Below are 22,094 nucleotides of genomic sequence, written 5' to 3' on the forward strand. Positions count from 1 at the left end.
TAGTGGGTGTCCACCCCGCTACAGTCCCCTATTCAGTCTGTTCTTCAGGTTCATTTCTTTGGAAATATCAGGCCTGCATGTAAATACAGGGCTGGGCTGGGTCAAAAGATGCTGATTGTGCTCACTCTTGATTGAGTATGAGACCGCCCCCCAACCCCCAGTGTTTCACCTCCAACAGTTTTGGAACAAAATATTCTACATTTTACATCTCTCTTAAAATGGCAGAATAGAAACATCTTCACTAACCATGATGATCAGCCAGTTCTTAGCTCTCAGTAGAGAACCCACACAACCCACCCTTCGGTGAAATATCAAGAAGATGGTCACACAGAGGTGCAACATACCTGCCTGGCCATGCCTGTCACAAATGTTTGTGACATTCTGACTGTCACACCTACAAAACCATTAACACTGACCATCTTCAAAAACAAAATCTTTTAGTTAAAATAAGCCAGAAGGCCCGAGACTTATGGGTTCTTTCCATCTCCCCATTTGAAGCTAGCCATGCTGTCTTTCTGCCAACCATTGTGTTCATAACTCCAGGGACTGAGAAGCAAAATGCTGTCAGTGGCATTTAGCAAATGGGCTGGTCTGCTTTCACACTGCAACACCAGAGCTAAAGGCTTCTGCAGTGGGATGACACGTCTGGGAAAGACAGTGTGAAAGCCCTGCAGATCCTGATTGGGAGGCAGCTGGGTTTTTAGCCTCATGTTCAGGTGTCAGTGAAAAGACATTAGGGTGTTTAGATTTTCTCAATTTTTTCCTTATGTGACTTCTATAAACTCTTCTGTGTGAATCTTTCCTGCTTGAAGTTCTCCTCCAACTCCTGGGTCCTACCCTCATCCCTGCTTTTTGTCTCCCTCTAGAGGCTAGACCAGGAATAGTGGTTTGAATGATTTCCTGATCCTAAGAACATTTTCAAAATATAAAAAACTTTCCCATCCCAAATCAGTATGAAAAGTCAAAATCTTGAAAATTTTCATGAAATTCCAAAAAAAATTTCAGTTTGGATCAGTCAGAACATGATGTTTCTATTTCAACCATTTTCAATGTATTTTTAAAGTATAATTTAAGTTTGTAAAGAAAATGTCTCTGAACAAGATAACTAGGATTTTTCATTTAGAAAATGTCAAAATATGTTTTAACATTTCAAAACATTTTTTCCGAAATTATTTTTTGTTGAAAAATTCTTCAAAACTGACCCTTTCCCACAAAAAATGCCCATTTTGACAAATCTGCATTTTCCAACAGAAATAACATTTAATCGAAACATTCCTGAGCAGCTCTGTTTGAGTCTGCTCCTGCGAGAGCCTGGAGGAGTAGAATCTAGGAACACTGGGGACAGTTAGTGCTGCTGATGTTGCTGCCTCACCATTGGAAGCTTAGACGGGGTCGCTGCTGGAGGATCCTGTGAAGTTAGGCTCTGCAGGAAATACCACCCAGCAAAGCCTGACTCACAACCACTCCCAGCTCATCGTGGCTTCCTGGTTTAAATACTAGCATCAGCCAATCAGTGGGATGGGATTGGCTGCCACTCAGGCCCTGCTGGGCAGTATTTCCTACAGAGCCTGGCTTGGCTTGACAGCAGAAGCCTAGATTGTGCTTCCGGTGGTGAGGTAGCAGCACCAGTATCCCCCAAGCCCAACAGTCCAGGGGTCTACTCTTGCAGTTTCTTACAATGTCTGGCTCTGAGTCAATGGCCATAGGCCCAGGTATTTAGGTGCCTAATGCCCACTGATTTCAATGGAAGTTAGGTGCCTCAGTACCTTCTAAAATGCATCCCATGGTACTTTAGCTCAAGCAATCACACCTCATGCTTTCAGAGCCAGAGGCCCCAGGTTCATTCCCTGCAGGTGATGTGACCTGGGGCGTTCATTCCACGTGTACCGCGCAAAGGGGCACAGGTCTGGTTGCCCTCTAGGTGCCCCAAAGAATAAAGGATTAGCAATAATGGTGCAATGTATACATATAACATAGGCGGGTGTTGGTAGAGCTCTACCCTAGCCCCCGAAGCCCTGATTTAATCCAAGGCGTGTTCGGTGGGAAGGCTCATTGCCTGGCCAGGCAGGCCTAGCATGGGTGATTCTTGCAGACTCAGCAAATGCCCTCCCAGGCCTGCCCTGGCTCTCCCCTGTCATTCCAGCACTTACTGAGCCGAAACTGGCAGTGCTGGCACAGGTAGCTCTTGTGCAAGCTGCCTCCATCCAGCTCTGCCTGCATACTGCCAGTCCTGACCCACAGTACCCCTGTCATTCTCGTTGACCGGGGTCTTGGTCTTGGTTTTCCATCAGTCCTTTGGGCTTGGTCTGACTGCCTGACAAACAGATGTATAAATAGCATCAAGCTCACAACATTCACCAGTTTTACAGAGCTCTTGATCTTCCTCTGGTCAGAATTTGTTGTTTATTTATCACCTGAAAACCATCATCTCAACAACCCATTTGCCCTTTGTGTAGGGTATGTGTTCACAGAGGGGAGGAATTCGGCTTTTCTGCAACTCTTTTCCTTCTGCAGAGAGACCTCAAAGCACAAACAAACACGGATACTCTTCAGCAAGCTGTTTTGGCTCTGATGAGGACCTGGCCCATGCCCAGACCTTGGGAGCCTAAATCTCCATTAAACACAAATGTAGATCCCAACTTAAGGTCAGGCCTGTCTCTAGCCGTTTGTCCTCTGCAGATCCAGGCATTTGCAGGGGCGGGGGTCACTCTGCATTTTCCACATTAAACACTAACATGACTTAATCCTCATTGTATGGCTATTACATGACATCAGTTCAGGGAAGAGTTAAGATTATTTGGGTGCTTTAACTGTGCATTTCTTACCCTAACATGTTTGGATTTCTTTTAAGTTTAACCATAACTGTGAATTTTCTGGATTTGTAAAGACTAGTTTGGAGATAATTATGATCACCTTGTGATGGATTTCACCGTAAATTACTGATACGTACTCTCACTCTTAACTCTGTCTTAATGTAGTTTTTGTGTGGGAATTTCCTTGGTATTTTTATATTAAAAATTTTACACATGACACTAACCAGAAGCTCAAAGCAAATGCTCCCATTTCTAATGGTTTGCTTTCTGCCTTACTTCTCTCCTCCAAATTCACCCTCCGTTTTGCACCTCCCTACCTTCCCCTGTGCACCCCACCAACCCACCCCAAATTCTTCCTCCTGGTGTTACCCTGTATGCACATACATATACCCTAGTTCCCCCCGAATACGCCTTCTGAGTCATGAAAATTGCCCACTTTCCACAAGGCTGCCAACCACCTTTGCTCTCAATAGGATTGAAGCCACAGCTGCCTGGATGGAAGATGGCATGCGCTGTGCTGTGCAGACAAATGCAAGCCAGACAAATTCAAATTAGAAACAAGGTACAAATGTTTAACGGCGAGGGCGATCAACCACTGGAACAAGCTCCCAAGGGAAGTGGTGGATTCTCCATCTCTCGAAGTCTTCAGATCCAGGCTGGCTGCCTTTCTGGAAGATCTGCTCTATAGAGTTGGGCCTAAGGCAGAATTTCTGTTCCATGGGAAATTCTGAAACTGTGGGAAGAACATTCATTCTATTTCTGAATAAACAATAGCCAGTGTGAAGGGTCCTGTGGATGGGAAGATTTAAAAAAATGGTTTTGACACATTGAAACATTTCCCTGTGAAAGTTTCAGAACCAAATCAAATAGTGGAGCCCAAACTCCAAGGCTCCTGCCTAAGCCCTGACTCCTAGTGGACTGACGGGGAGCCAGGAAACTAGAAGCTGGGGCTCTCAGCTCTGTGACAATGGTTCCTGGAATCCCTGAGAGCTAGAGCCATGACTCCCAAGGCTTCTGGTGTAGGTTGGGCACAGGAGTGCATCTTACACGTGCCTAATTCCTGCAATGCATCAGCACTTAGACCAGAATCCAGCAGAAGTGCAAACCTACAGACCCCCATCCTACCTCTCCATCCATATACCAGACATATACGGCTCCCATCTTTGTAGTATCTGGAAAACTCCCATTCTCTAATGTATTTATTGTCACACACTGCTGGGAAGTTGTGATGTTACACCCCATATTCTTCCTAGAAATATGGTTATGTTATGAATGTGGCCTAACTCAGATATATGTTATGCAAGATGCGTCTTGTAAGTTATCATTGGAAAGGTTATGATTTACTGAATGTGATTATCCAATTTGTATGCATGTATCATTTCTGTATCTAAAGCGGGGTGAGCAAAATTTTTGGCCCGAGGGTCACATCTGGCTATGGAAATTGTATGGCAGGCCATGAATGCTCAAGAAATTGGGGTTGGGGTGCGGGAGGGGGGAAGGGCTCTGGGTTGGGGTGGTGGCTCCAGGTTGGGGCCAGAAATGAGGAGTTCAAGGTGTGGGAGAGGGCTCCGGGCTGGGGCTGAGGGGTGGAGTGCAGTGGGGGGGTGGGTGAGGGCTCCAGCTGGGGGTGCGGGCTCTGGGGTGGGGCTGGGGATGAGGGGTTTGGAGTGTAGGAGGGTGCTCTGGGCTGTGACCAAAGGGTTCAGAGGGTGGGAGGGGGATCAGGGATGGGGCAGGGGGTTGGGGTGTGGGGAGGTGGCTCAGGGGTGCAGGCTCTGGGAGCCGCTTACCTCAAGTGGCTCCCGGAAGCAGCAGCATGTTGCTCCTACGCAGAGGCACAGCCAGACGGCTCTGCTGTGTGCTGCCCCATCTGCAGACGCTGCCCCTGCAGCTCCCATTGGCCATGGTTCCCGGCCAATGGGAGCTGCAGGGGTGGCGCTTGAGGCCAGGGCAGCAAAGGGGATGTGCACATGAGTGCTGGGTGAATCCTCTCACACAGAGCTGACTTCAGTCTGTTGTCTGCAGCTGGGTGTGGCCCTACCTGTGTGTGTGTGTGCTGCAAGAGGCCGGAGAGCCTGATTCAGCAAGACAGGGTAAAGGGAGTCCAAGCTGGTGGAACAGAGTCTTTGGGTTAAGTTTAGAAGCGAGAGCAACAAGGGTGATGTTGTGGTGGGCGTGTGCTATAGACCCTCGGACCAGGAGGATGAGGTAGACAAGGCTTTCTTTGGACAATTAATTGAAGTTTCCAGAACACAGGCCCTGGTTCTAAAGGGGGACTTCAATCACGCTGACATCTGCTGGGAGAGCAATACAGCAGTGCACAGACAATCCAGGACGTTTTTGAAGAGTGTTGGGGACAACTTCCTGGTGCACCTACTGGAGGAACCAACTAGGGGCCATGCTCCTCTTGACCTGCTGTTCACAAACAGGGAAGAATTGGTAGGGGAAGTAGAAGTGGGTGGCAACCTGGGCAGCCGTGACCATGAGATGGTTGAGTTCAGGATCCTGACAAAAGGAAGAAAGCAGAGTAGCAAAATACGGACTCTGGACTTCAGAAAAGCAGACTGACTCCCTCAGGGAACTGATCGGCTGAATCCCCTGGGAGGCTAATATGAGGGGAAAGGAGTCCAGAAGAGTTCACTGTATTTTAAAGCAGCCTTACTGAGGGCGCAGGAACAAATCATCCTGATGTGCAGAAAGAATAGAAAATATGGCAGGCGACCAGTACGGCTTAACAATGAAATCTTCGGTGAGCTTAAACACAAAAAGGAAGCTTACAAGAAGTGGAAGTTTGGACAGATGACTAGGGAGGAGTATAAAAATATTCCTCGAGCATGCAGGGGTGTAATCAGGAAGGCCAAAACACAACTGCAGTTGCAGCTAGCAAGGGATGTGAAGGGTAACAAAAAGGGTATCTACAGGTATATTAGCAACAAGAAGAAGGTCAGGGAAAGTGTGAGACCCTTACTGAATGGGGGAGGCAGCATAGTGACAGATGATGTGGAAAAAGCTGAAGTACTCAATGCTTTTTTTGCCTCTGTCTTCACAGACAAGGTCAGTTCCCACACTGCTGTCCTGGGCAGCACAGTATGGGGAGGAGCCTTCACAGTGGTGAAAGAACAGGTTAAGGACTATTTAGAAAAGCTGGACATGCGCAAGTCCATGAGTCCAGATCTAATGCATCCGAGGGTGCTGAGGAAGTTAGCGGATGTGATTGCAGAGCCATTGGCCATTATCTTTGAAAACTCATGGTGATCGGGGGAGGTCCTGGACGATTGGAAAAAGGCAAATATAGTTCTCATCTTTAAAAAAGGAAAGAAGGAGAATCTGGGGAACTACAGATGGGTCAGCCTCACCTCAGTCCCTGGAAAAATCATGGAGCAGGTCTTCAAGGAAAACATTTTGAAGCACTTGGAGGAGAGGAAGGTGATCAGGAACAGTCAATATGAATTCATCAAGGGCAAGTCATGCCTTACCGACCTGATTGCCTTCAATGATAAAATAACTGGCTCTGTGGATGTGGGGAAAGCAGTGGACGTGTTGTTCCTTGACTTTAGCAAAGCTTTTGATACAGTCTCCCACAGTATTCTTACCAGCAAGTTAAAAAGTATGGGCTGGATGAATGGACTATAAGGTGGGTAGAAAGCTGGCTAGATTGTCGGGCTCAATGGGTAGTGATCAATGGCTCCATGTCTAGCTGGCAGCCGGTGTTAAGCAGAGTGCCCCAAGGGTTGGTCCTGGGGCCGGTTTCGTTCAACATCTTTATTAATTATCTGGATGATGGGATAGTCTTGCACCTTCAGCAAGTTCACAGATGACATTAAGATGGGGGGAGAGGTAGATACGCTGGAGGGTAGGGGTAGGGTCCAGAGTGACATAGACAAATTGGAAGATTGGGCCAAAAAAAATCTGATGAGGTTCGACAAGTGCAGAGTCCTGCACTTAGGACGGAAGAATCCCATGCACCGCTACAGGCTGGGAATCGACTAGCTAAGTGGCAGTTCTGCAGAAAAGGTCCTGGTGATAACAGTGGATGAGAAGCTGGATATGAGTCAGCAGTGTGCCCTTGTTGCCAAGAAGGCTAACAGCATACTGGGCTGCATTAGTAGGAGCATTGCCAGCAGATCGAGGGAAGTGGGTTATTCCCCTCTATTCAGCACTGGTGAAGCCACACCTAGAGTATTGCACCCAGTTTTGGTCCCCCCACTACTGAAGGGATGTGGACAAATTGGAGAGTCCAGCGGAGGGCAACAAATATGATCAGGGGGCTGGAGCACATGACTTACGAGCAGAGACTGAGGGAACTGGGCTTGTTTAGTCTGCAGAAGAGAAGAGTGAGGGGGGATTTGAAGCAGCCTTCAACTCCCTGAAGGAGGGTTCCAAAGAGGATGGAGCTCGGCTGTTTTCAGTGGTGGCAGATGACAGAACAAGGAGAAATGGTCTCAAGTTGCAGTGGTCTAGGTTGGATATTAGGAAACACTATTTCACTAGGAGGGTGTTGAAGCACTGGAATGGGTTACCTAGGGAGGTGGTGGAATCTCCATCCTTAGAGGTTTTTAAGGCCCGGCTTGACAAAGCCCTGGCTGGGATGATTTAGTTGGGGTTGGTCCTGCTTTGAGCAGGGGATTGGACTAGATGACCTCTGAGGTCTCTTCCAACCCTAATATTCTATGATTCTATGATTCTATCCGTGGATATAACAAATATATCACAACAAATCCATGGTAGCACTGGGATCAGAATGCAGGACTCCAGGTCCTCTAGCCACTATACTCCACTCTTTCCACATGGCCTGGGAATGGAAAAAGCCCTTTTGTGACTAACCTGGAGCACAGTTTGTCCCTCTGTCAGGTTGTGAATTTTAATCACCAGTTTTTATTAAGTCCTGGCAAGCTGCCACTCTGAACTCTGTTTCTGAACAACACAGGAGGCATCTTACGCTAGAGAAAGGGAGCGCAGAGATCACTGGGTTGGCTGGTCCCCAGGCTTTGCCCAGGACAGAATGGCGAAAGAACATCAGCTATGCTTTAGCATGTGGGAACTGGGAGAAGCTGGAAGTTGCAGCCTGAAATCCAAGCAGGGATCATGATCCGAGCCCTGAGCCAAACCCAAACAAGTGCCAAGCTCCAGGGCAGTCACCTTGCCTGAAGGAAGGTGATGCAAAGCAGTAGAGCTGTTCTCAGTCAGTGCAGCAGCTGGGAGCTGGCAGATGTGGGGTGCGCAGGGTGGGTCCGACGAGGAGCGAGGGGGCAGAGTACAGAGGCAGGTGGAGATGCTGGCGGGCAGGGGGTTTAAGGTGATAGTCTTTCCTCCCATCCTGTTTCAGATGCGTGCCCCTCACACAGCAGGAAGCAAAACTGCCCAGGCCCTAAAGGGGGTTTATGGATGGAGATGGTGCTGTGTGGGTGCTGTAAGGGCAAGCTCCTGGGCAGGGCCGGCTCTAGGTTTTTTGCTGCCCCAAGCTCCAATAGCGCAACTGCCCAAGCAAAAAAAGAAAGGCCGGAACGCCGCCCCTGGAATTGTGCAGCCCCATGCACGTGCTCGCTTTGCTGGTGCCTAGAGCCGGTCCTGCTCCTGGGGTGTGTGTCTCTGTTCCCCTTCTTCTGCCTAGTCCTCCAAAGATCCTGGAGAGGGGTCTCCCCCAACGGTGGCCTTCTAGGGGTGAAGGTCAAGAGGCTGGTTCTGAGCAGTGCGCTGGGGTTGGCTAACCTCGTCTCTTTGGGAGAGGTCTGCTCAGACCCAGTCTGAGCACAAGAGGGACAGGTTTTTTTCAGACCTGATCCAAACCTGACACTTGTAGGGTTGCTAACTCTCCAGGATTGGCCTGGAGTCTCCCGGAATCAGCATTGATCTCCTGATAACTATTGAAAGCAATCTGGGAGGATATTTTAAGAAAATGACATTACGTCATGTTGGGGGTGGGGTTGGGGAAGTCTCCCGGAACATCTTCAGTCACAGTTGGCAACCCTAGACACGTGTAGCTGGGTCCCGTCAGGTTTGGGCCTGGCTGCCAGGCTCTGCTCTTCAGATCAGCCTGGACCAATGTGTCTGTACTGCACCTGAAACGACAGGGCCCCAGTCCTGACTGCTTGAGCCAACAGCTCCTCATTTATACATCTGGGCCTTGGGGCCTGGTATCCTCAGGGCGTCGGGATTGACTCTGGAAGATGGTCATTCCATAAGCCCATCTCACTCCACCTTCGGAGCATGAAGCTAGGTCTGCCTGCTCCAGCTTTTCTCGAGGGGATCATTTTGTCCTGTCAAGATTGGGAACATTTTAAAAAGCGTCTCAGTGATTTAGGACCCCAAGTGCCATTTTCAAAAGTCACCTGCACCCACATCCTCAAAGGTATTAGGCACCTAACACCTATTAAAACCAAAGGGAATTAGGTGCCTAAATACCTCTGAGGATCTGTGCTGCAGGTCCTTGGGGGCATGGGACTTAGCTCCCAGGCGTTAGGTCACTTCTGAGACTTGGACTGAAGCTCCTAAATCACTCTGGTGCTTTTGAACATGTCCCCCATTGTATCACAGTCCTTGATTCAGTTAACTGCTCTCCCTCACATTGATTGACATTGGCCTGTCCTCCCAATACCATCACCTTTCTCCCACCTCTCCTCCCCCCACCATTGCTGGGATGGGTCTGACCCTAAATGCAAGAACCCTCAGACTTTTTTAGATCAAAACAGAGCTGTGAAGGGTGCAATTTGACCTCTGAATTGGGCACAACCAACCCCAAGATCCAAACTCCTCAAAGTTCTGGAGGGAGAGACTCTGGGAGCTGGAACAGCTTGAGCCCTTCTCTGTCAATAGTGTATCCTATTCTGTTCTCTGTTGATTCTTATACTGCGCCCATCCTCGTAGTAGCTGAGTGCCTTCCAGTCATGCTTTAAAGCAACGTGACTAATATCTGCCACATGTTTGTAGGCTCCGTGCTCCTTTCTGGAGGGCTCTAGGGTTCATCTGTAGCTTTTGGCTAAGTGAGAGAGTTACGTCGCCAGGGTGCATGCCTGGGAAATGCTAGCCCCAGTCAGTACAGTTCAGCACAGTCCTGGTGATAGGTTTCAGAGTAACAGCCGTGTTAGTCTGTATTCGCAAAAAGAAAAGGAGTACTTGTGGCACCTTAGAGACTAACCAATTTATTTGAGCATGAGCTTTCGTGAGCTACAGCTCACTTCATCTGAGTTCAGCATTCACTTAATCATAGAATCATAGAATATCAGGGTTGGAAGGGACCTCAGGAGGTCATCTAGTCCAACCCCCTGCTCAAAAGCAGGACCAATCCCCAACTAAATCATCCCAGCCAGGGCTTTGTCAAGCCTGACCTTAAAAAAACTTCTAAGGAAGGAGATTCCACCACTTCTAGGCACCTCAGAACCAGAGAGATCTGGAAACATTGGCAGGGAATCTGAAGGTACAGCTACATTATAGAAAAAACTCCATGGCAGTTGGGCTTAGAGCCTGGGTCAACTGACCACAGCAGGAATGTCTACACTGCTATTTTTAGCCCCATAGCATGAGCCCCACGAGCCCAAGTCAGATGACCAGGGATCTGAGACTCGCTGTCATGTGGCTTTTTTCCAGTGTAAATAGATCCTGAAAAGAGCAGCAACCTGATTAAGTGAGTAGTAGAGGGTGAGTCAGGAAGAATAGCCCAGTGGTTAGGGTTGTAGCCGGAGTTGTGGGAGACCTGCATTCAATTCCCTACTCTGCCACAGATTTCCCATGTGACCTCAAACAAGTCTCCCTGGGCCTCAGTTTCCCCATCTGTAAAATGGCGATCAAAATACTCACTTCCTTTGTAAAGTGCTTTGAGATCTCCTGATGATAACAGCTAGGGATTATTATTCTATACCTCATGGGCTCTGACCTCATTTGCACTTTGGTAATCTAGAGTAACTCCAACACAGTCAGTGGAAAGCTTTCAGTTTGACATGGGTGTAGCTGGGACCCGAATCTTGTCGCAGGCATGGACCTGTCATGTTTCAGTCCAGACTATTTTCCTCCTTTTAGCTGTTGATTATATTTTAAAATATCTATTTACTTAACACGATGAGATGAACAGCCCGTCTGGATCAAGGACAGTGTCCCCTGCTAGCGGATTGGTAGCCAATTGCTACCAAGTTCTTAGGGGAGGGAAGGGGGCAGAGTCCTGCAGCTTCCCATTGGTCAGTTACCAATGACGGGGGGTTTTCACAATGTATGGTGGCAGAGTAGGGGACACTCATTCTGATAAGGGGAAACTGGGATGTGGCTGGCCACTGCTCTATTCTTTCGCCCACTTGCCTGCTCGGAATGTGTATGCGTGTGTGTCCCAGCTCGAGGGCCGGATGTCAGAGCAGACCCTCGTGACGCGCTGTGTTCCCAGGTATAATAGTTTGCTGGATCACAGTTGTTTCTCTCTAGTGCAAAGTGTGTTGCCAAATCAGATGACAAAGGACATTCTGACTGGGCCCCCCACGGCTTTGCTTGCACAACTGCTTGGAAAGGGTCCTAGAAAGGAAGACAAGTCTGGCCCATGTTGATACACACTGCGAGGACTGAGTCGGGCAGGAAAGATCACCCCCCGCCCCCCATCAGTTCAGTCCTGGCCCCAGGGTGCACTGTAGGGTCTAGCAGATGGCCCCAAAGGGACCCCCACCCCACCATTGGCTGCAGCAGGAAACATGCTGAGCTTTTATAGTTTCACAGCCCAAAAGGGACCATCAGATCATCTCATCTGACCTCCTGTCACTAAGTTTCACCCAGACACTTGTATGCACCCAACTTGAGTGAGACTAAGTACTCGGAAGCAAGGTTTACAGAAACCTCTGCTAGCGTTGGGCAGGAGACACTAACATTGCCTGGCTAAGGAAAACAGATCACCTCCCTTGGGGGACTGGGTGGCTTCAGTGGACTGGCAAGCCCAGCCTCCCACTTCCATTGGAGGTCACTGGTTTGACTCCGACCCAGCAACACTAGCTACCTCAAGCATCCCCGCCCCGACTGGTTGTTTGGTGGCAAGCGTGGGCTGAGATGGTGACCTTGCCATGTCGGTCTCCATATCACAAAAGCTGCTGGTGTGGCTCTTGGTAAGTAGCCCCAGGCCTGGCTGGGCTGCGGATCCTGAGTGTCCGCTCCTGCTCAGAGGCAAATTGGTGACAGGGATGGTTGCCCTGCAACTGCCCGAGGTGTATGCGTCCTCAGAGTGCAGATGCCTCCCTTCTCCCGGGATGGCATTCTGGCCCTTCTCCGCCTCATGCCAGTCACTCACTTCCTTTTGTGTCCTTCCTGTTTAATTCATTTGACTTGGGAGGCATAATAGATGCTTTGTCCGTCCTCCACCCTGTGACTGGATCCCGACAGCTCGGTTTCTATGCCCCGTTCTGCTCCCAGGACTGCCAGTCACCCCAGCTGGAGGATGCGGCATGTGAAGGCAGATCACAGGACTCGTAGTACCACCATGGGCTGGAGCTGAGCTGTTACCACAGGGAGGTGATGCCACCGTGTAATTCTGGCCATAAAGCAAACCAGAGCCCAACCCTGGAGAGGCAGATTGAACAGCGTGGGTACAATGGCTCTTACTCACAAAGCGTGAGCGAGAGAGCCCTGACACTCTGATCTAGACCTGAATCTCCCCAAAATCTGGGTCAGAGCTGGGAGTTTGATCAGGGACCTTCTCTAGTATAGCTAGACTATAAGAAAGTCAGTCATGTGGCTACAGAACGGAGCTAGACAGTAGCAAGCTCTGCACACACATTGCAGAAGCTCTATGGCATGCAGGATGCCCAGATGAACAGTGTACTGCAGAGAGGAGCACAGTATAGATGCGTTGGAGGGGTGGGTGGGTGGATGGATGTGGTAGCTACTGATCTAGTTCAGATCCATAAATTCTATAGGTTTGAAAGGATCCGATTTTTATTAATAAACATCAGTAAACTTCAATGTCATGGTACACACACACAAACAATCAAAAAATATTTCCATTGATAATAACAGAAATTTACCAATAGGCAAAGTAAGAAAAACACTGCTTAAGAATGATTTGTGTTTTAATGGTTAAATAGCTTTATCTTTCTGAATCTCAGAATCTATTGTCAGTAACTAATTATTGTCTGACTCCGCTGTCGTCTGACCCCCATAATTTCCTGCCGCTGAAAATTTAAATTGATGAAAATAAAATTAAAAAATGCTTAAAACCTGTAATTTTGAGCAACTGTGAAAACGGAAGTAGATACAAATCTGAAAAAAATGTTTACAAATAAACACTGATATTATCAAGTGAAATTTTTTTAAAAAACTGAATTCTTCCAAGCCTATGTGTAATGTAGTATGATGGGGAAGTCTACCTCGCTAAAGATAGTGGAGCCTACCGGACAGCTCACCCTAGTCACATGGCATGGCCCTTTAAGATTTTGGGAGGTTTTGATATAGGCAAAAAAGTTAGGCAATATTGGTGGAGAGGAAGCAGTCCAGGGAATAAGTTGTGCTTGGGAGAAAGTCTGTTACTGTTTTTTCAAAGGTTTGGGACTGGGAGATTTGTAGAGTGGGCGGGGCAAGGCTCCCCCCTCACCCAACTAATTGGGAATGAGCTAGGAGAAGAGGCCTGTATATATTCTGCAGCTTCCCTCAGATCAGAGAGACATCAGCTGGAGAAGGCTGCCTGCTGAGGTTGGAGGATGGTTGGAGACAAGGAGCAGGTGAAGAAGGATCTGGCTGGAAGCTGCAGCTGGTCTGGGGTAGCGAGCACAGCCCAGCAAGGGGAGCTGTGGGCCTCAGGCCCCAAGGCGGGAGACCCAAACCCCAAGGAGGGTGTTAGGACCCCTGGGCCTAAAGAGGAGCCTTTTGGGGAAGCTGTATGAACTCAGTGAATTAGTGAATTAGGCCTCTAGAGAAGGGAAATAGTGGTTAGAGTCTCTGAACCCCAGTAGAAGGTGTGGAGGGAAGTGTGCCTGCAGGGCCTTTCCTGGTCAGCAGACGGTGCTACTGGCAGGCATGGCTGATGACATTGAGCTAGGCAGATGAAAGGACAGCTGTCCCTATAGTCAGGCCCCTCCATGGGATTGGCATTATCTAACAGAGAGACGCTGCCCCCTCTGCAGCCATAGGTCTCCGGATGGCTACATTCAACCTGGGTGAGGAGATTGCCAGCCACTAGGGCAGGTTGACAACGACAGAACTTTCACAGGAGCTGGACCCAGACTGTGAAACTCACTGCAACAAGAGAGAAGAGCTCATGGGCCTCACAGTGCTCAGAACTAAATGCAAAGCTCATTTCCTTCACAGCCCTGATTGAGGTCCCCTGCTGGAGACTCATCAGGCTGCTGTTTGGATGGGTGTGAAGAGTAACAAGAAGGGTTTCTACAGGGAAAGTGTGGGCCCCTTACTGAATGGGGGTGGTAACCTATTGACAGAGGTTGTGGAAAAAGCCAAAGTATTCAAGTCTTTTTTTGCCTCGGTCTTTACAGACAAGGTCAGCTCCCAGACTGCTGCACAGGGCAGCACAGTGTGGGGAGGAGGTGAGCAGCCCTCAGCGGTGAAAGAACAGGTTAAGGACTATTTAGAAAAGCTGGACATGCACAAGTGACTGGGGCTGGATCTAATGCATCTGAGGGTGCTGAGGAAGTTAGCTGATGTGACTGCAGAGCCATTGGCCATTATCTTTGAAAACTCGTGACAATTGGGGGAGGTCCCGAACGATTGGAAAAAGGCAAATATAGTGCCCACATTTAAAAAAGGGAAGAAGGAAAATCTGGGGAACTACAGACCGGTCAGCCTCACCTCAGTCCCTGGAAAAATCATGGAGCAGGTCCTCAAGGAAACCTGCTTTTGAAGTGCTTTTGAAGCACTTGGAGGAGCGGAAGGTGATCAGGAACAGTCAACATGGATTCACCAAGGGCAAGTCATGCCTGACCAACCTGATTGCCTTCTATGAGGAGATAAGTGGCTTTGTGGATATGGGGAAAGCAGTGGACAGGATATATCTTGACTTTAGGGAAGCTTTTGGTACTGTCTCCCGCGGTATTCTTGCCAGCAAGTTAAAAAAGTATGGATTAGATGTATGGACTATAAGGTGGATAGAAAGCTGCCAGATTGTCGGGCTCAGTGGGTAGTGATCTTGGCTTGATGTCTAGCTGGTATCATGCGGAGTGCCCCAAGGGTCGGTCCTGAGGCCAGTCTTGTTCAACATCTTCATTAATGATCTGGATGATGGGATAGTCTTGCACCCTCAGCAACTTTGCATATGACACTAAGCTGTGGGGAGAGGTAGATACACTGGAGGATAGGGAGAGGGTCCAGAGTGACCTAGACAAATTGGATGATTGGGCTAAAAGAAATCTGATGAGGGTCAACAAGGACAAGTGCAGACTCCTGCACTTAGGACGGAAGAATCCCATGCACCGCTACAGGCTGGGGACCGACGGGCTAAGCGGCAGTTCTGCAGAAAAGGACCTGGGGATTACAGTGGACGAGAAGCTTGATATGAGTCAACAGTGTGTCCTCATTGCCAAGAAGGCTAAGAGCATATTGGGCTGCATTAGTAGGAGCATTGCCAGCAGATCGAGGAATGTGATTATTCACCTCTATTCGGCACTGGTGAGGCCACATCTGGAGTATTGCATCCAGTTTAGGGCCCCCTCTACAGAAAGAATGTGGACAAATTGGAGACAGTCCAGTGAAGGGCAACGAAGATGTTTAGGGGGTTGGGGTACATGACTTATGAGGAGAGGCTGAGGGAACTGGGCTTATTTAGTCTGCAGAAGAGAAGAGCAGAGTGAGGGGGGATTTGATAGCAGCCTTCAGCTACCTGAAGGAGGGTTCCAAAGAGGATGGAGCATGGCTGTTTTCAGTGGTGGCAGATGACAGAACAAGGAGCAATGGTCTCAAGTTGCAGTGGGGGAGGTCTAGGTTGGATATAAGGAAACACTATTTCACCAGGAGGGTGGCGAAGCACTGGAACGGGTTACCTAGGGAGGTGGTGGAATCTCCTTCCTTAGAGGTTTTTAAGGTCAGGCTTGACAAAGCCCTGGCTGGGATGATTTAGTTGGGGATTGGTCCTGCTTTGGTTTGGACTAGATGACCTCCTGAGGTCTCTTCCAACAGTCATCTTCTATGATTCTATGATGCCGACATTGAATCTATGTGATTTTAGCTCCTCTTCTAGGTAAGCTCTAGGCACACTCTTTCTTTGGCCTTTAGGCTTACTCCCTGGGGATGGATTCTCTGGTACCCCTTTCAAAAGTGGGACCCTCAGTCCAGCTGCACAGGACCAGTGCTGAGCCCCCAGTAGTTTAAGCATGTCTGTTCACTGAGCTTTATCCAGGTGACCAGTCAGCTTATAGCTTAAATTTTCAGGGACACGTGACAGTTGAAGAAAATAATGTACAGACTTTGCAAAGGGATTTCTAAAACAATTGCTCTTTACTTTAAACTGCACAAGAGATCTACAGATCTAGGCAAAACAGTAAGCATCTATGTATGCCATCCCTGCCTCAGTTTCCTCACCACTCGTGAGCCTTCTTTGGGATTTGGATCAAGGTCCATTCAGGGTTCCAAGAACTGCTGTTACCCCAAACAGTTAGAGGTTTCCTTTAGCTCAGAGAGGCCTGTGTTGTAGGAGCCAAGCACCATGGTTCTGGTCCTGACCCCCATGTGCATGCAATTGCTATAATAACTGCATCTGCGCATGGAGTCACTACAAAGTGCAGCAGGGTTCTTAGCTGCCCCGGCCTTCTCTTCCCTTCCCTGCTGGTGCTCAGAGAAGCCTCTTGAATCTCAAAGGAAACTTTTAAAGCCTCTCAACTGACCAGAGCGATTCCCCACTCTCACCAGGAGGAAAACATTGCCACCGTGGGAATGCTGAGCATTACTCATCAGCTGAGATCAGGGTCCCATTGTACCAGGGGCTGAAAATGTGTGTGGAAAGAGTCAAAGGGCTTAACATTGAACACTACAGGACAGATGAAGGACAAGATTATTAGCCCCATTTTACAGATGGGAATTGAGGTGCAGGGACTGGCCTGAAGGGAGGCTGTGAAAGGGAGTGAACCCACATTCCCAGTCCAATGCCTTAGCCACTAGACCATCCTTCTCCTCTGCCATTGCATTTAGTGGAAAGGTTAATGTCTGCATATTCCCGTAAATCACCTCCCTGCCCCCAGGCATCAACCCAGCAGAACTGTCTATGAGCAGACCCTTCAGGAGGTTTTGCTTGGGATCAAGCCCCCCTCTCTCTGGCCCCGTTCTGCCATCTCTCTGTGAAGACAACCCCCACCGGGCACATGTATGATGCACAGTCTATTGGCTTGGGCATGCAGCGCCAGCCTGCAGATTGCACGGGGGCAGCGAGCACATGGCATGGGCTCTGACGTTTTTCCCCTCTGGTGCACACACAGCCCCAGCTCCCCCAGCCATCTGCAACCCCCTGGCAGACTGCCCTCCAGCTGGCGTTTGTCCTCCCCACCCCCTAGCACCTGGCCTGGGAGAATCTGGAAAAATTACACAGCCAAGGCTCTTGCGCAGGGGCAGCTTGTTCAGTCACAAGGTCTCCTCCTTTCCTGCACTCCCTGTCTGCCCATGCTCCAGCTCCATTGTCTAAACATTAACTATCTGTGTCTGTGGGTCATATCTGGGACCTGGCATCCCGGCCAGGCATTTGGCTGCAGGTCCAGTTTGGTGCATGACCTGTCCTGGCGAGGATCCTATCTTCATTGGGGGCCCTCCAAGGGCTCGCATTGCTCCCTCTCCCTATGTGTTTCAGAGGCAGTCATGCAGTGTCTCTGCATGGGGAGGCCATCTGATTGCATCACACTGGGAGGACAGGATGGCATCACCAGGCCCTATGGGTCACATGCAAATAGCACAGGCGGGAACATGTGTCCTCTTTCACCCTTCCTAGAGCCAGCTCCTGGCTTATGACTCTGCAGAGCCCCTCCCCTATCTCCAGACAACACCCATCAGTGTCCTAAAAGGAAGCAGACACAGCGGTTGCAAGGGTAGCTCCTCCAGTGCGGGTCTTTTCTCCTGCTCTAGAGGCTGGTCCATGGAAGATGATAAGAGTCTACTACAGCTGCCAGCTAACGGAGCTGCTCCTGTCGCTCATGCTTTTAGGGGTGTGGGTCTGGGGTTCAAACCCTATTCTCAGTGCCCAGGGGCGGCGAGTTATATCTCCACATGGTGCCTTAGCACCAGCAATATTCAGAGCCCAGGAGCCCAGCTCCACCAATATTTGGGGCCGGGTGTCCCCACCTGCTGCCCCCCCTCCCGCACCTCCCCCGGTCCCCTCTTGCTGCACCTGGCCTCCCATGCGCTTCCCCGGGCCCTGGAGCAGAGCGTCTCTGCCTCTTCCGTGCAGCAACTGCTGCCGCAGGGTCCAAGCACTCCCCCATCTCCACTGTCAGGGCACACTGACTGAGCCTGCTCTTCCACCTCAGACCCTTCCCTTTTCCGGCGGGACCCTCTACCATCACAGGGAGCCCCCCCACCCACAGTCACTGCTCCTGCCCCATGCTGGCCAAGGAGGCAGCCCCATCCCTCACCCTCAGTGAGGCTACAGTCAGGGGCAACAGCAGGGGAAGAGGCACACGCAGCACCCCCCGGCACCCACCACAGGGGAGGCGAGGGAGATTCCTGGACCTGAGAGGGCCCCAAGGAGCACATGCAGTGACAGTGGTGGGGGTGAGTGTGCTGCTGGGGGTGCGGGAAAGGGGGGCTCCTCCCCCAGAGCTTGCTGCTGCCGGCAGAGAAAGGGCTGGGGGGAGTCCTCTTCTCTGGCCCCTGTTTCGGAGCAGCCTGCCTGCACCCCAAATTCAGCCCCAGCTCTGCCCCACCCCAGAGCCCACACCCCCAGCCAGATCTTTCACCCCCCCACCACACCCTCAACCCTCTGCCCTAGCCCTGAGCCCCTCCAACACCCCAAACACCTTATCTCCAGTTCCAGCCAGAGCCCTCACCCCTCACACCCCAACCCTCTGCCCTAGCCCTGAGCCCCTCCAACATCACAAACCCCTCATCTCCAGCCCCAGCCAGAGCCCTCACCCCTCACACCCCAACCCTCTGCCCTAGCCCTGAGCCCCTCCAACATCACAAACCCCTCATCTCCAGCCCCAGCCAGAGCTCTCATCCCCCCACACCCCAACTCTCTGCCCCAGCCCTGAGCCTCTCTAACCCTGCAAGCCCCCCAGCCAGAGCCCTCACCCCTCACACTCCTAATCTCACCCTGAGCCCCTCCCACACCCCCAAACCCCACATTCCCAGCCCAAGACAGAGCCCTCACCCCCTACACCCCTACTCTTGTCCTGAGCCCCTCCCATATCCCAAACACCTCATCTGCAGCCACACCCCGCAGCCCTCACCCCTGCACCCCCTCCCTCTGCACCCCCTCCAATCCCCAAACTCCCTCCCATAACCTGCACCCCCTCCCACCGCACCCCTTCCCATCCCCAAACTCCCTCCCAGAGCCTGTACCCTGCACCCCAATCCCCTGCCCCAGCCTAGGACCTGCACCCCAGACTTCCTCCCCCACCCAAACTCCCTCCCAGAGCCTTGGGCAGGTAGGGGGTGGAGCTTGGGGAGGCGGAATTTGGACAGGGGCGGGTTCTGTGCACCACCAAAATTTCTACAAACCTGCCACCCCTGTCAGTGCCAGCTGGCTAAGTTGTCCAAAGCCAAGAGAAGCAGAATATTAGGGGAGATCAAGCTGGGATGAAATGCTGATGCTCCCTTCCAGTCCAGCATGTTGCAGATCTGCCCCCTGAGCAGCTCTCCTGTTTCAGTGGCTTTGCCTGTGGCTTTGCGGGGCAAGGGTCAGAGGAGTCAGTTTTCAGTTCCTGGAATCCTGCCTGTGTTATTTGCATGTGACCCATGGAGCCTGGTGATGCCACCCCCCCACACCGCCACCAGCGTGATGCAATCAGATGGGCTCCCCCTGCAGAGACACTGCATGGATGCCTCTGACACACACCGGGGGTGGGGGGGAGGGGGATAGGAGAGGCACTAGCCCTCCCTGGAGGGGCCCCCGGGGGCTTGCCAGACACCCCCATGAAGATGGGATCCTCGCCAGGACAGGCCATGCACCAAACTGGACAAAATGGGAGAAGACACAAGCTCTTTGGGGAGGGGGCCCAGCTGTGGGGTGTCTGTCATCCCACATTTCTCACACAGCCCTAGTCCCTTAGAAGCTCTACCCCAGTAACAAGCAGACTGATCCCACGCCCCGCAGGACAAAACCTGTCTCCCCTCCCCATCCCCCAGGGGTAACTAGCACCAGCTGCCTCCCCCAAGCTGCTGCTCCGCCCCCTCTTTAATACACTATGCCCCTCCCTGTTTCACCCTGCCTGGCCTGCACCATGAGAGAGCACAGAGTCTACAAGCAGAACTGTCCATTGGCTTGACAATCAGGCGTTTATCCTTGCATACACCAGGCCAGCACTGTAGCCACTAGTTTCAGAGTAACAGCTGTGTTAGTCTGTATTCGCAAAAAGAAAAGGAGTACCTGTGGCACCTTAGAGACTAACCAATTTATTTGAGCATAAGCTTTCGTGAGCTACAGCTCACTTCATCGGATGCATCCGAAGTGATGTGATCCGAAGCTGTAGCTCAAGAAAGCTTATGCTCAAATAAACCAACAGTATGACTGCTCGGAGCTCCGGTATGAAACTGCAGAAAAACCTGAGAGTCTCTGGATTAAGTTTAGAAGCGTGAGCAACAAGGGTGATGTCGTGGTGGGAGTCTGCTATAGACCACCGGACCAGGGGGATGAGGTGGACGAGGCTTTCTTCCGGCAACTAATGGAAGTTACTAGATCGCAGGCCCTGGTTCTCGTGGGGGACTTCAATCACCCTGATATCTGCTGGGAGAGCAATACAGCGGTGAACAGACAATCCAGGAAGTTTTTGAAAAGTGTAGGGGACAATTTCCTGGTGCAAGTTCCGTTGAAACCAACTAGGGGCAGAGCTCTTCTTGACCTGCTGCTCACAAACAGGGAAGAATTAGTAGGGGAAGCAAAAGTGGATGGGAACCTGGGAGGCAGTGACCATGAGATGGTCGAGTTCAGGATCCTGACACAGGGAAGAAAGGAGAGTAGCAGAATACGGACACTGGACTTCGGAAAAGCAGACTTTGACTCCCTCAGGGAGCTGATGGGCAGGATCCCCAACGAGAATAACATGAGGGGGAAAGGAGTCCAGGGGAGCTGGCTGTATTTTAAAGAATCCTTATTGAGGTTACAGGGACAAATCATCCCGATGTGTAGAAAGGATAGTAAATATGGACATTGTAGGGAGAGTGGTCACTTTGGATGAGCTATTACCAGCAGGATAGTGAGTTTGTGTGTGTGGTTTTTGGGAGGGGGGTGAGGGGGTGAGAGAACCTGGATTTGTGCAGGAAATGGCCCAACTTGATTATCATGCACATTGTGTAAAGAGTTGTCACTTTGGATGGGCTATCACCAGCAGGAGAGTGAATTTGTGTGGGGGGGTGGAGGGTGAGAAAACCTGGATTTGTGCTGGAAATGGCCCAACCTGATGATCACTTTAGATAAGCTATTACCAGCAGGACAGTGGGGTGGGAGGAGGTATTGTTTCATATTCTCTGTGTGTATATAAAGTCTGCTGCAGTTTCCACGGTATGCATCCGATGAAGTGAGCTGTAGCTCATGAAAGCTCATGCTCAAATAAATTGGTTAGTCTCTAAGGTGCCACAAGTACGCCTTTTCTTTTTGCGAATACAGACTAACACGGCTGCTACTCTGAAACCTGGAAAAATCATGGAGCAGGTCCTCAAGGAATCAATTCTGAAGCACTTAGAGGAGAGGAAAGTGATCAGGAACAGTCAGCATAGATTCACCAAGGGCAAGTCATGCCTGACTAATCTAATTGCCTTCTATGACGAGATAACTGGCTCTGTGGATGAGGGGAAAGCTGTGGACATGTTGTTCCTTGACTTTAGCAAAGCTTTTGACACGGTCTCCCACAGTATTCTTGCCAGCAAGTTAAAGAAGTATGGGCTGGATGAATGGACTATAAGGTGGATAGAAAGTTGGCTAGATTGTCGGGCTCAATAAGTAGTGATCAACGGCTCCATGTCTAGTTGGCAGCCAGTATCAAGTGGAGTGCCCCAAAGGTCAGTTCTCAGGCCAGTTTTGTTCAGTATCTTCATTAATGATCTGGAGGATGGTGTGGATTGCACCCTCAGCAAGTTTGCAGATGACACTAAACTGGGAGGAGAGGTAGATACGCTGAAGGGTAGGGATAGGAAATAGAGGGCCCTAGACAGATTATAGGATTGGGCCAAAAGAAATCT

General features: G+C 50.4%; 1 long non-coding RNA gene across 1 annotated transcript; it reads right to left on the minus strand.

Annotated features, from left to right (window-relative positions):
- Positions 1–1,209: 1,209 nt before the first annotated feature.
- Positions 1,210–19,571, minus strand: LOC140914552 (uncharacterized). Its single transcript, XR_012159892.1, has 3 exons — positions 19,419–19,571; positions 8,720–8,872; positions 1,210–3,602 (listed from the first exon to the last, which is right to left on the minus strand). It is a non-coding gene; the product is annotated as an uncharacterized lncRNA (long non-coding RNA).
- Positions 19,572–22,094: the final 2,523 nt, after the last annotated feature.

This window comes from Lepidochelys kempii, chromosome 7 (assembly GCF_965140265.1).
Source record: "Lepidochelys kempii isolate rLepKem1 chromosome 7, rLepKem1.hap2, whole genome shotgun sequence".
In the NCBI taxonomy this organism is placed as follows: Eukaryota; Metazoa; Chordata; order Testudines; family Cheloniidae; genus Lepidochelys; species Lepidochelys kempii.